At 39.4% G+C, this 15,026-nt stretch overlaps 1 long non-coding RNA gene across 1 annotated transcript in view; it reads right to left on the bottom strand.

Moving 5' to 3' along the window:
* Positions 1-1,115: 1,115 nt before the first annotated feature.
* Positions 1,116-15,026, bottom strand: part of LOC129008149 (uncharacterized) — a 33,207-nt gene continuing 19,296 nt past the window's right edge. The window contains exon 3 of the long non-coding RNA XR_010127637.1: positions 1,116-1,817. This is a non-coding gene — a long non-coding RNA (uncharacterized LOC129008149). The remainder of the gene's footprint in view (positions 1,818-15,026) is intronic.

Here is a 15,026-nt window from a genome sequence, read left to right on the forward strand (position 1 = left end):
TTATAAGGAGTTAATGTAAAATTTCCTTTTTTTCAACCGCTTTATTGAGGTATGACTGATCTCATTTACATGTAGAATCTAAAATAGGCAAACTCATAGGAGCAGAAAGAATGATGGTTGCCAGGAACCGGGGGGTGGAGAAAAAGGGTTGGTCAAAGGGTACAAAGTTTCAGTCATGCAAGATAAATAAGTTCTGGACATTCCTACCCAACATGGGACATATGATTGCCAATGCTGACAATACTGAAAATTTGTTAAGAGGATAGATTTTACGTTAAGTGCTAATAGGACAAAAGAAGAAAAAATTAAACATTTTTAGGTAGTGGTCAAAACATTTGAAAACTGCTGTGTATTGGTAGAAAACTGCTGTGTTAGAAGATGAACAAAGTTCAGAGAGGTTGAATCCTTAGCCAAAGGTTACTTAATTTTAGATCTTTTGACTCCAAATCCAGTACTTTTCCCCCTAACACTTCCATGCAGCTCACATTTCCCTTTGCTTGCAGAATCTTCAGGTTTTCATTTCTAATGAATGAATATTAGGTTTATATCACATTATTTGTTTTATTATTTCTGTAATATTATTTTGGTAATTTCACTTTTAGCTATTATAAATAATTCAGCTATAAATATTTTTATAATTGTGTTTTGTTCTTTTTATGAATTGCTTATATAGGCTATATTTTCTGGTATGATTATTCTTGTAGCTCTTCATTCCAAAAAACAACCAATTTACACTTTTACCAGCAACCATTTCCCAACAGTCTCACTAGTACTGGATTTTATCATTTATTCTTGTACTTGTTTATCTGGTATGTGTTAAATGGCCCCTTAGAATTGTTTCCATTTGAATTTCTTTAATTAACTTCTGAGGTTCAGTGTTTCACGTGTTGGTTTTATGTTGGTTTTCCTGGTGTATGAACTGTCTGTGTCTTGGTCCCACTGGCAGCCTGGTTTGAATAAAAGCAATATACTTTAGATATTAAACTTTCGATATGCAGCCATATTTATAGCAAACAGTTTTTCTTATTTTCTTACAACTGTTTCTGCCTTGGTTTTGTGAATTTTCATTATTTCACCATCTTACTTTATTTTTATTTTTTTATTTTTTGTTTTTTGGTGCAGTGGCAAGATTTATTAAAGCGAAAGTGAAAGTAAAGCTTCCACGCGGTGGAAGGGGACCCAGAAGGGATGCTGTTTGTGGCTTGGGTGTCTTATGCTTATATCCCCTTATGAACCCTCCCTTTTCGTCTTTCTGTCCTATAGAATTAGCTTATTTTCTATCCGCTTGTGGGTTGGCGGGCCTGATTGGTTAAAAACATCAGGCTGCAGTTAAAGCTTAAACTCCCTATATAATTGGTTGAAATTTCAATCCCTTAGCTTGCAGCTTTGACTCATTTTGGCTTAGGGGAAAGTCCCCTTTGATTGGTTGAAGTTTTAATTCCTTTGCTTGCAGCTATGATTTATTTTGGCTCTTGCAGCTATGATTTATTTTGGCTTGGGGAACGTCCCCTTAGAGAAGTCCCTATTGACCCAGGGAGTCCAGCCAACTTAGCCACTTAGTCCCTCAGTCCCCTCTCTCAACAGGAAAGCCCAAGTGCTGTTTGGAAGTTGGGCGACGATCATTCTAGCTACTTCCTGCTGAACTGGGGCTCTGTAGAAGGGGCTCTGCATTTGAGGTTTCCTTGGGAGGGGAGTCTTCAGTGTTGTAGTGCAAGAATGGGTTGACGGGTCAGTCTAGGGGTCCTCGATAGTAGGTGCTAGTGGTGATCATTTGGGGCTCCATTTGTTGAACCATTTTCAGTTTCATGGATTCTATTCTGGAAGAGACAAATTTTACAAGGAGGTTAGAAATGCAGGGTCAAAAGATAAGCAACATTGCAATAGCCACCAAGGGTCCCAAGAAGGGGAGAAGCCAAGGCATTCATTGATTGACAATACTCCAAGGTCCTGTGTCTTGGAGCGCTTACGCCTGGCACTGTATATGATCTCAAAGCTCTTTAACCTTCTCATTGACAATTCCAGATTGATTAACGAAATAACAGCACTCTTCTAGAAAAAGACAAGTTCCATCTCTTTTGGCTGTTGATAAATGTAAGGCTGTCTGATTTTGAAGGGCTACTGCTGCTAAAGAGTTAAGCTGGTTTGTAAGGTGACCAAGCAAATCTGCGACTCGTTTCATGTCATCATTTAACTCTTGTGATAATTTGTAGCAGGATTGGGTGGAGGTGGTAATGCCTCCAATGCCATTCCTAGTCCTCCTAGTGTCCCAGCCCCAATAATGAATGGCAGGACAGTCCAGGTAAGCTGAAATGCTGGGTTTGACGGATCTTTAAAGACAAATAAAAATTGAGAGTCAGAATGCAGAGGGATGCAGAAGAAAGTGTCCTTAAGATCTAGGACTGTAAGCCATTCTGCTTTCTCTGGTATCTGGGAGAGTAGAATATAAGGATTAGGTACAACTGGATACAGAGGAACAACTGCCTCATTGATAATTCTGAGGTCTTGCACTAACCTCTGTTGTCCACTGGAGTTTTGTATGCCTAGAATAGGAGCGTTGCACGGACTGTTGCATGGCTTTACTAATCCCTGTGCTTTTAGGTCTTTAACAATCTTTTGTAACCCTTGTTGGGCTTCTGGTCTGAGGGAGTACTGCCTTTGATAAGGAAAGGAGGTAGGATCCTTTAATTTAACTTGAACTGGACAAGTGTGTTTTGCTCATTGGTATTGTCCTTCCTCTGCCCAGACTTCAGGATTAACTCCTTCCTCCAGTAGAGGGCAGCAAACGGGTATTCCTTCTCCTATATTCAAGTATATAATGGCCCCTGCTTTAGCTAGTATGTCCTTCCCTAGTAAAGGAGTAGGGCTCTCAGGCATAATAAGAAAAGCATGTGAGAAAAATAAGGTTCCCCAGTCACAACTTAGGGAGTGTGAGAAATACCTAGTGACTGGCTGTCCTAGGACCCCTTTGATGGTGACAGACCTGGAGGATAGTTGTCTGGGATGGAAGAGTAAAACTGAGAAGCCCACACCACTGTCCAGGAGGAAGTTAGTTTCCTGGCCCTCAGTGGTTAAGCTTATCTGGGGCTCTGTGAGGGTGATGGCATGGGCTGGCGACTGCACCCTCAGTCCTGTTGTTGGACCATCTTGTTAGTGGCCTCTGGCTCAGAGGACCTTCTCCCTCGGGGCCAGTGTGCCTTCCAGTGATCCCCCTGGCACAAGGGACATGGACAAGGGGGTGGCTTATTTTTGTTTGGTCAGTCCTTTTTGAAGTGCCCCTGTAAGCCGCACTGATAACAAGCCCTGTTGGGTGGGTTGCCTGCCCAGCCCTTCTTTCTTTCAGAGCCTCTGAAGTTCATCTGCCTGAGGGCCATGACTAAGGCAGCGGCCTTTTTCTTGTCTCATCTGTCTCATTCAGGCTGCTCCTCCTGACCCCTATTATAAAACACTGAAGTTGCCAAATTCAATAGAGTTTCCAAATTTTGCTTGGGGCCCAGGGCAGACTTTTGAAGTTGTTTTCTTACGTCTGCAGCTGACTGAGTGACGAACTTATCCTTTAAAATTAGTTGGCGTTCAATAGACTCAGGTGACAAAAGGTATGCTTTCTTAATGCCTCCCTTAACCTCTCTAAAAATGCCATAGGGTTTTCTTCCTTTCCCTGCATTATAGTGGACATCATTGAGTAATTCATTGGCTTTTTTCTGGTCTTTCTTAATCCCTCTAGTATACAAGTCAGTAAGTGCCTGTGACTCTAGTCTCCATGCTCCGAATCGAGGTCCCAATGGGAATCCACACTGGGAACTGCCTGTTGGCCTGTGGGGAATTTCTCCCTTTCTTCTGATGTCATTTTATCACTTACCTAGCTTAGATACCAGAGATCCCCAAACTCCTGGGCTGCAGCTAAGGTGGCCTCTCTTTCGTTGGGAGTTAATGTTTGACCTAACAACAACATAATCTCTCTCGATGCTAAATCAAAAGATTGTCCTAATTCCTGTAAGATGTCTATGTATCCATCAGGGCTATCTGAGAATTTTCCTAGGTCCAGTTTGATCTGTTTTCACCATTTTACATTTTTATATAATCTTACCCATTATTACTTTATAATTTGAATTTCTTCTATTCTCTAAGTCATAAAAAGAAATTTCTGATTTATTAATTACAGTTAGAAAAAGTATTCTATTTAATTTTTTGTAACATGATTTGTAACTCTCTGATACACATGCACAAAATGTTTAAAAATCCCTCACCTGTGTGGAATGTGAGGGTCTAAGTTAAGAACTGAGTGCTAAGAACCTTTTTGCTCTTTTTCTAAGTCAGTGCTTCTCAACGAGTGATCCCAGATCAGCAGTATCTAGGAACTTGTTAGAAATATAAATTCTCAGGCCCCTGTTCCACTCCTTCTCGAGAATCAGAAACTCTCGAGAGTGGGCTGAGTAATCATTGTTTTTTGCTTTGTTTTGTTTTTCTTTTTTGTAGAGACAGGGATATGCCATGTTGCCCAGGCTGGTCTCAAACTCCTGGGCTCAAGCCATCCTTCCACCTTGGCCAGTAACCGATGTTTTTACAAGCCCTGCAGGTGATTCTGATGCATGCTAAACTTTGCATACCTGGGTACAAACTCAACAGCCACGATTACACTCACTTCTAACTTTTAATTAATTGGTAGTAGACATCATCTGCCTTTGCTAGGCAGTCCCCTTAGGACCCACAGAGCATCATTTATTCAGTTTATCAAAATGTCCCTCCATCCCCACCCCTCATCAGTGTAGCCAATTATAACATATGCCCATGCCTGCCATTTATAGTCTGGCTTGTAGCTGCCCTCCACTGGAAACCCCACTGCTACTTCATACTTGTTAAAGTTTGCATGAAGATATTCTTCCAGTTACCCTCCTGGGTTATTAGCTTTAAGATATTATGTGTATTTTTATTTTTGCTTATAGGGAATTTCTCAGCTATGCTTTCTGATTATTTCTTACTCTCTTGTGTCTATCCCTAGTGGCTTCATCGCTGATCTTTTTTCTTCTCCCAAGGTCAGTTTTGAAACACCTTTGTTTTTTTTTTTGAGATGGAGTTTCACTCTTGTTGCCCAGGCTGGAGTGCAATGGTGTGATCTCAACCTCTGCTTCCCAGGTTCAAGCGATTCTCCTGCCCCAGCCTCCCGAGTAGCTGGGATTACAGGCATGCGCCACCACGCTCGGCTAATTTTGTATTTTTAGCAGAGATGGGGGTGTCTCCATGTTGGTCAGGCTGGTCTCGAACTCCTGACCCCAGGTGATCCACCCACCTCGGCCTCCCAAAGTGCTGGGATTACAGGCGTGAGCCACCGTGCCCAGCCTTGAAACACCTTTCAATAGTAAATCTAAGATTAGCAAAAGACAACACTCTTCAAATATTAAACTTTATCAGGAAAATGTCAGAAATTTTCAGGAATATAAATAGAAAATGTCAATGTTGCTAACTAGGAATGCCTTTAGCTATACAGGAGAACTTGCAAAGGTCAGGATGTTTTTAGGGTCACAGGAAGTAGTCCAGGTTATGGTTCTACCTCTAGATAGCCACAAAGTAGATTTTATCAGTTTGTCCACAGTTCATCAGGCCCCTGAAAACCCAACCAATAATGCTGAGCTTCAAACACACCAACGCTATTTGGCACAATCTTCTGTGACCCTCTTTTCTTTGATCTCTTTGACATCTACTCCCATCTATGGAGGCTCACTTTGTCTGTAATAGCATTCCTGCTATTCCTGGTCTAAATAGATGCCACTCACCAGAACTCAGCTGGCCTTTGTAATATGAAATGGATGCAATGAAATAGCAATTATATTCCTATCAGGCCCTGCACCAGCTCCATCACCTTGTGTATGGAGAGGACTTTACCAAAAGAGTGATCCTGAGAACCAGGAGCTACCTTTAGAATGCCCCACAATGCATCACAAATATTGACTGGGAGAGCACAAGAATGTCTCAAAACTGCCTTACGGAGCAGAGAACTGCCTTAAAAGCAAAAGCCCTATCTGTAGGTGGGACAAGCACGTTCATATTCCATGCCTCTAGCAACCAATGAAGTTAAGCTGTAGACAACCCAATGCCTTTTGCAGCCAGGCTCCAGGCCTCTTAACACCTTTTCCCAACTTTCTGCTACTCTAATCCTCTCCAAGCCAATGGCTTTCCCATTGTAGACCTCCTCAAGTAGAATCCCACTTGCCCATGTTCCCTTTGTATGCAACCCACACAAGGAGCCTCTGGTGGGCCGGGCATGGTGGCTCATGCCAGTAATCCCAGCACTTTGGGAGGCCAAGGTGGGCAGATCATGAGGTCAAGAGATCGAAGCCATCCTGGCCCATATGGTGAAACCCTGTCTCTACTAAAAGTACAAAAATTAGCTGGGCATGGTGGTGTGCACCTGTAATCCCAGCTACTCAAGAGGCTGAGGCAGGAGAATCGCTTGAACCCAGGAGGAGGAGGTTGCAGTGAGCCAAGATTGTGCCACTACACCCCAGCCTGGCAACAGAGCAAGACTCCGTCTCAAACAAACAAACAAACAAACAAACAAAAAAAGCCTCTGGTGTCGTCCCAGATTTACAGGAAATTGCAGTGCACATTTACCACACACCTCAGTCTAGAGCCATAGCTCCACAGAAGCACTGAAAGATGTAGGTGTTCTACAGAGCCTGCACTTGAAAAACAGGGCGCACTGGGGCAAGTCAACTCTGGGAAAATAGCCACCTTAGTAAATAATTTGCAGAAGTGAGGACAGAGCCATTGCACAGACAGGCTCTGCTCCTTGGATCATCTATGGAGGCTTCAGGATAATCTTAACTCCCAAAACATTTTAAGATAATTTAGAACAATTTCCTAGCCTCCTCCTCATATAGCTATAAATTATCAATATTTGTGTGGGAGGGATGAAGAAATGCATTATTTCATGTTTGAGATGTGGCAAGCCCCTGTCTATGGATTGCATAGAACTTCTGAATTTCACCTGGTCTGAGGGTCCCACAGAGAACTTAATTAACTTGTCACTCAGCAGCTCACTCAGGGATGGGTCCAGGTAACTAGAGCCACCAGAGTGGGGTTGCTGTCCCAGCTACCATCTTGGAAAGTACCACCAGTCTGATTCAGATACAAGTGAATTCTGAGAGTTCTCAGGGATGAAGTTCATAACCCTGAGCGTATCAGCACCCATCTAAATTAGCACTACAAGCCGGCCATCTCAGGCCTTCCCAGCAAAGTTAGAGATGTAGGCATTCACATGATGTTTTCTATATACCACAGAATGCCATCTTATTAACTTATAGTGGTGGCTATACTTTTGTGGTGGCTGAAAGTGACTTCTTTCCAGGAAACCTGTGTATTGTATTATTTGGACATCCAGATCAGTAGTCAAAAGGCTGCTTTGTGGGCAAATAATCAGAGTTTACAGCTTAGATAGTCTTCAAGGATTTCATTTACCCCATGAAAGCCTACTGAAGCCATCCCTACTATGTAGAAAAAAGAATGAGGAGAATGTTTGTGCTCACTAAATGTAGTGTTTCTCTCTCTCTCTCCCTCTCTCTCTTTCCCCCCGCACACCCCCATCTTTGGAATGCATTGGATTGGATAAATACTAACACATTGTTACTATTCATTTGCCTTTCCTATATGGTAGAATAATTCCAATAATAATGAAATATTAATTGATTGGAATTAATAATGCTATGTTATTAATGGTTTCATTCCATTTATATTAATTTATTCATTCTTGTAGCAAGTATTTATTTAACTTTTTCTATGTGTCAGGTACTATTCTAGGCACTGGGGATATGGTATGGAAAAAGTAAGAAAGATTTCTGTACCCTTGAGGGCTTACGTCCTGTCTCCTATATTTTCCAGAATGCACGCTGTTCACTTTAATTGAATCTGGGGTTTTGCCAGCACATCACAGAACGAGGTTAGATATCATTCTTTGAGAATGACTATCCTGGGTTTGAGATCATCTATATTTGGACCATACTCATGAAAATGAAATATAGCTTATTTTGGCAATGACCACTATTATCTGGCATTAATATAGCATTTTCTAATTAAAGAAACATTTCACTTTGGCAGCAAACAGCAATCAACAAACAAGAGATTATCAATGACATATAGGCAAATGTGGCAGAATTCATATCAGGCTAGGTTTTGTTTCTGTTTTTGTTTTTCAGTGACACATAAGAAGCACAGCACTTTAAGGGAATACTGGATTTTTAAATGTGATCTGATGGCATTTGGAAATTCTTCCCTGAAAATGCATATTCTTGAAACAAATGTACACGTCCCATTGTATATGCATTTTACGAGCATGAATAAAAAGAAAATAATGATTCCATAATTTCATGCAAGACCCAGAATTTTTCTTCACTGTAAACAAGATGTCCACATTAAACAAGAAGTACATGTTACCTGAGCACTATTCTGTTAACACGTGCACTGTCTTTGTAATAATATCATATCTGCATCAGGATTGTGACTGATGCTATTGGTTCCCTTCCCAACAACATTCCTTGCAAGCAGAATCATTATTTTCTTTGAGTGGTTTAAGGAGAAAGACCTCCTTCTGAACCCAGAAGACGAATCACGATTAGTCTATGACCTCATCTTCCTTGCCAGTGATTGGCAGGCATCAATATTTGATGTATTCTGGCCAATGAGGGATGAGGAGGAATCCTCCTGGGGGCTTATGGGAAGGGTTTTTTCACTCACAAAAAGAGACAAAGAGAAAGCAACTTTTTTCCTGCCTTTGAATATTATGGATTGAAGATGGGATGCTTGAAGTTGCTGTCTTGCAACTGTGAGGGGACAGACCTGACCTGAGAACAAAATCTAAAACCATCCAGATGTTGACAGAGCACAAAAATGAAAAGAACGTGAGTCCTTGATGTCTTTTAGCTGCTGAATTAACCATCTTGGAATCACTCTAAACTTATTTTATAATAAGTTCATATTATTATATTATATATGATTTATACTATATTTATATAATAAAAATTTATATAAAATTATATTACATATTTACATAATAAAACCCTTATAATTTAAGCCAGTGATTTCCAAAATGGAAGAAAGAAAACAATAGAAAATCAATTTCTTTCTATGTGTTAACACCTCATTTTTTAAAAGCATATCTAAAATACAAATTGAAATCAGTAGCTCCACTTAGTCTATTATTTGTCAGAAAGCTGTGTGTCCAGACAGAGCCAGGAGACAGGAGTGAGAGTTTCATAAGCATAACGGGACTTTTGACATATTATAATTTACATATGCCCAATTAAGTGGACTCAAAGATTCTATTTTCTTAAATAATATAATTTTCAAAATTGAGGCAGAGTATTTTTTAAAGGATGTTTGGAAATGTTTTCATTACTATGTATTTTGTTGCTAAAAGCATGTCATTGTGTCATCATGCATAAGACCACAGATTTATCTGACTTTTCAAAAATCTTTCTAACAGAGTATTTCAGTGGGTTTTGAGCAAATTTATTAAAAATAAAAGCTAACCTTCCAATAATAATTTTCAAGATCAATGTTTTTCATTCGGGGAGTTGGTAATATACTGACCAGTTTCACAATTTGGGGATGGGACTGACATACTCATTCCACCCTCTCTTCAACCCCTGGTCATCACTAATCTCTTTACTATCTCCGTAGTTTCGCCTCATCCGGAATGTCATGTAGTTGGAATCATACAGTATGTAGGGTTTTAAGATGGACTTTTTTCACTTAGCAATACGCATTTAAGCTTCTCTGCGTCTTTTCGTGGCTTGGTGGTTCCGTTTCTTTCTAGCGCATTTCTTTTTTTTTTTGAGACGGAGTCTCACTCTGTCGCCCAGGCTGGAGTGCAGTGGTGCGATCTTGGCTGACAGCAAGCTCCGCCTCCCGGGTTCACGCCATTCTCCTGCCTCAGCCTCCCGAGTACCTGGGACTACAGGCGCCCGCCACAACACCTGGCTAGTTTTTTGTGTTTTTAGTAGAGATGGGGTTTCACCATGTTAGCCAGGCTGGTCTCGATATCCTGACCTTGCAATCCGCCCCTAGCTCATTTCTTTTTATCGTTGAATAATATTCCATTTATTCATTCACCTATTGAAATACATTTTGGTTACTTCCAAGATTTACTTCCAGCAATTATTCATAAAGCTGTCATAAACATTTTATGTGTTTTTATTACCATTTGGTAAAATACCATTCTTAAGAAATGACAGCCAGTTATGAACTTCTTTCATTTAGATCTATGAACATTTGCAAAGGATTTTTTCTATTCTGACAGCCACCAAAACCTAGTACAAAAACAAATTTAGACTCTCAGATGGTTTAATTTTGAAATATTTTTCAAGTTTCAAAAATAATAAAGCAGAGTACCCCTGCTAAAAATGTCAGTAATAAGTATAAAACCTGGAACTGTTTCTAAAGTTTATTTATATTTCTTATATTGTTAAAATTGTATTTTTATATATGTTTATAAAATGTATAAAATTGTATTTTTATATACGTTTATAAAATGTACATAACATTGATACAGGTAATGTGTATACTTTAGATATAAATGAATACATACTTTTATATAAATTGTTGAGTGCATTCTCAAACAATTTTTCTTTTACTGTTAGGTGTGCACAATCAAGAAAACATATAGGCCAGCCACAGTGGTGCCCAGCATTTTAAAAGACCAAGTGGGAGGATCGCTTGAGGCCAGGAATTCAAAATCAGCCCTGGCAACATAGCAAGAACCCATCTCTACAAAACTGTTTAAAAATAGCCGGGTATGGTGATGTGGGCCTCTAGTTCCAGCTATTGGGGAGACTGAGGTGGGAGAATCCCCTGAGCCCAGGAGTTCGAGGTTGCCGTAAGCTATGATTGTATCACTGCACACTCCAGCCTGGGGGACAGAGGGAGTCCCTGTCTTGAAAAACAAACAAAAAACCACACATATATTTTAACTGAGTTTTCTATTACTTGTAGCCAAAATATCCTTATATAGTGCTTTACTTAGAAATGGCTATCACATACACTTTTAAAAAATAATAGACTGTTTTTGATAATAGTTTTAGGTTTACAGGAAATTGAACAGAAAATACAGAGTTTCCATATACACTTCCCACCCAACCCCCATTTTCCTTTATTATTAATGTTTTGCATTAGTGTGGTACATTTGTTACAACTGATGAACCAATATGAACGAAAACCTGAAATTTATTAGAATTAGAATTTACTCTTCGTCTTGTACATTCATGGGTTTTGACAAATGTGTCCACCCACCCTTACAGTACACCCTTACAGCACAGTTTCACTGCCTAAAAATCCTCTCTGCTCCATCTACTCATTTTACCCTCCCTTCAACCCCTGGCCATCACTAATCTTTTTACTGTCTCCGTAGTTTTGCCTCTTCCAGAATGTCATATAGTTGGAATCATACAGTATGTAGCACTATAAGATTGTTGACTTAGCAATATGCATTGAAGTTTCTCCACGTCTTTTCATGGCTTGATAGTTCATTTCTTTTTATCATTGAATAATATTCCATTTATTCATTCAGCTATTGAAAGACATCTTGGTTATTTCCAAGTTTTGGCAATTATTAATAAAGCTGCTATAAACATTTGTAAGCAGGTTTGTGTTTTCAACTCATTTGGGTTGAAATATTTTCTCTCAGTTTGAGGCTCATCTGTCATTCTCTTAACAGTGTCTTTCACAGAGCAAAACTTTTTAAGTTGAATGTGTTCGGAAAAAGCTGAGTGTTGGGAGGGAAACTGAGGCAGGGCTTGCCTAATGTCTTCTGGAATGTGTCTAGACTTGCTGGCTCCTTGCTTCTAGCCCTCCTAGGCTCCTAGTCTCCTATTCCCATTATCTCAAGTAGCAGAACATGTTCCATATAAATGCTGAACCATCACAGCTATAAATCATGTGCTTAATGCAACGTGCCCTTTTGACCTCCAAATTCTCACCACCTGTTTCTTTGTTGGATTACCAATAAATAGCGTGGGCTCCCAGAGCTCGGGGACTTCGCAGCCTCTGTACACTAGATGGTGTCTCACCTTTCTCTCTCAAACTGTCTTTTTTTCAATCCTTTGGCTCCGCCGGACTTTGTCACCCCCACGACCTGGTGTTGGGTCTGATCAGCCCAACAGAATGAAGCTCCTCTTGCCAATATTTTTCTTCATTGATCATCTTTTGGTGTTGTATCTAAAACGTCATCCCCAAAGCAGAGATCATCTAGATTTTACCTGTGATATCTCCTAGGAGTCTTACAGTTTTATATTTTACAGGTAAGTCTATGATCCATTTTGAGTCAATTTTTGTGAAAGATACAAGGCCTATGTCAGGCTTCATAGTTTTACATGTTGATATACATGTGTTCCAGCACTATTTGTTAAAAAACAACTATCCTTTCTCCATTGAATTTCCTTTGCTCCTTTGCCAAAGATCAGTTAACTGTATTTGTATGGGTTTATTTCTGACCTCTCTCTTGTGTTCTATTGATCTATTTGCCTCTTCTTTTGCCAATACCACACTGTCTTGATAACTGTAGTTTTATAGTATGTCTTGAAGCTTGGTACTTTCAGTCCTCCAAGTTCATTTCTTAATATTGTATTGGCTATTCTGTGAGGTTTTTTGTTGTTGTTGTTGTTTGTTTTGCCTTCCCGTATAAACTTTGTCATTTTTGTTTTTATTTATTTATTTATTTTGATGGAATCTTGCTCTCTTCGTCCAAGCTGGAGTACAGTGGTGCAGTGGTGCGATCTCGGCTCACTGCAACCTCCTCCTCCCAGGTTCAAGCAGTTCTTCTGCCTCAGCCTCCGAGTAGCTGGGATTACAGGCACCCGCGACCTCGTCTGGCTAATTTTTGTATTTTTAGTAGAGATAGGGTTTCGCCATGTTGGCCAGGCTGATCTTGAGCTCCTGACCTCGGGTGATCCACACACCTTGGCCTCCCAAACTGCTGGGATTACAGGTGTGAGCCACCGCGCACGGCCCCTATAAACTTTAGAATCAAGTTGTAGATACCACGTATGCACTCTTTGAAATTCACAACTCTGACACAGTGGTATGGCAAACATCATTTAATTTACCCATTCAGGGTGAGCTGAGGCCCACGGCAGGTAAGAATTTGTCCAATGTCATAAACAGACTCAAATTCAGGTCTCCATTGCCATACCCCCAGCATTTTTCTCTCTACTGTATCTCCAGACAGAACAATGAAACGTGTCTATGTACTGGCTCCAGCTGATTGCCTCATATGCCTGGCCTGTATGCAAAACAGAACCCAGTATTTATTAGAAACACAGATCTACTGCACAGCAACCTGCCTGTAAAGCTACCAACAGTTCAGAGTGACTGGGAAACTAACAGCTTGTGGTGTTAAGAGGGCAGGGAATGAGGAAGTTGGCACCGCCACATGCCAGAAATGAGAGCGGTCAAGCTGTTAGGATGTGGCTGCCTGAACTGTCCTTCAAAAACCAAACGGCTCTCTGGAACTATCATTAAGATACTAAGATACCAAGTAAATTGTCTGTGCTAAAATATAGCAATCCCTTGCTATTTCACAAGTACATCTCTAAAGCTGAGTGGAACATTATTCTCTTGTATCATGTATGACACGTGACACTTCTTCCCAAACTGAAATCTAAAAAAATCTATTTTTCTATATTTTTTTTCCTGTTAGAGAAATAATACCAGTTTTAGGAAAAAAAATTTAAGAATGCAGAAAACTATAAGAATAAAACCAAAATCATGTATTTGTATCACACTAAGATAACCACCATTACAAATTTAGTGTTTTCCTTTTAGTATTTGTTCCATGCTTATACCTAGTATCTGAGGATTGTTCTTTTTAATTAATTTTAATTAATTATTTCACTTGGCCCACTGTATTAGGATGTGTGTATATCTGCATTTCTTGTTGCAGCATCATAGGCATTTCCTATGACATTGCATATTTTCATGATGACTTTCAATGGTTGCATTATATTCTATCATGTGGCTCAATAATTATTCATTTAATCATTCTGCTACTGTTAGAAAATTTGCTACTCAAAGCACAGTCTTATACATGTCTTCATTTATATCTCTGATCTCAAAATTGTCCTTAAATAAGGACAAGGATGCTTTTTGTCTTAGGAGGCAGCTCTCTTCAAAGATTTTGTTGTCAGTTTTGTCAAAACATGTGTGTTTTTAACACATTAATGCCATATTTTTCCCACTGTCTTCACATCTGAAAACAATGTAAGACACTTATCTTGTCTCTTTTCCATCAGTTTGTTTGTTTTTACCCTTCTGGTAGTTCTCAGCCAGATACAAATGTCTTTTTTTTTAAGTTAAGATAGAGATGTGGGACAGTGACCTTTAAAATGGAGATCCTCAAATGAAAACTAAACCAAGTAACTGTCAAAAAAAAAAAAAAAAAAAAAAAACCCATACAGACTTGCCATTAATAAGGACCTGCCAGACAGAACTTGCCAATGGTTTCAATGCTTCTGTGCATAAGAATTACTGAGATGGCCTGAAAAACTTTCTCTTCCAATTTCAATGAGTTGAATTTTCTCACTTTTGAAATGTGCGAATATAAACATAATAAAATGATAATGAAATGGGAAAAAATCCAACTTATTTTTCTCTTCTTCCCTCTTCTGAGAATATATAAGGCTGATGGCTGAACTCTTTCTTTTGCCATCTTAATTACCTTTTTCTGTCCAGTTTATCAAATCTGTGCAGTCATTTGTATTGTTATTGAAATCATCTAAGGCACTACACCTACTATATTTTTAAAGCAATGTTTAAACCATATATATAAAGTGTCTTAGGGTAGAGTGGGTAATTGATTGACTACTGGTATAATTTTAGAGTCACCAAAGAGCACATCAACCTTAATATACTTTTCCACAGCCACAGTCACTTCCATATTATGTGACCTTTATTACAAGAAAGGAATACTATAGGCTAAAATTCCTTGTAGATACATGCAAAAATGCTCAGCAAAATATTAACAAATGAAACCAGCAACATACATA

This window comes from Pongo pygmaeus, chromosome 9 (assembly GCF_028885625.2).
Source record: "Pongo pygmaeus isolate AG05252 chromosome 9, NHGRI_mPonPyg2-v2.0_pri, whole genome shotgun sequence".
In the NCBI taxonomy this organism is placed as follows: Eukaryota; Metazoa; Chordata; class Mammalia; order Primates; family Hominidae; genus Pongo; species Pongo pygmaeus.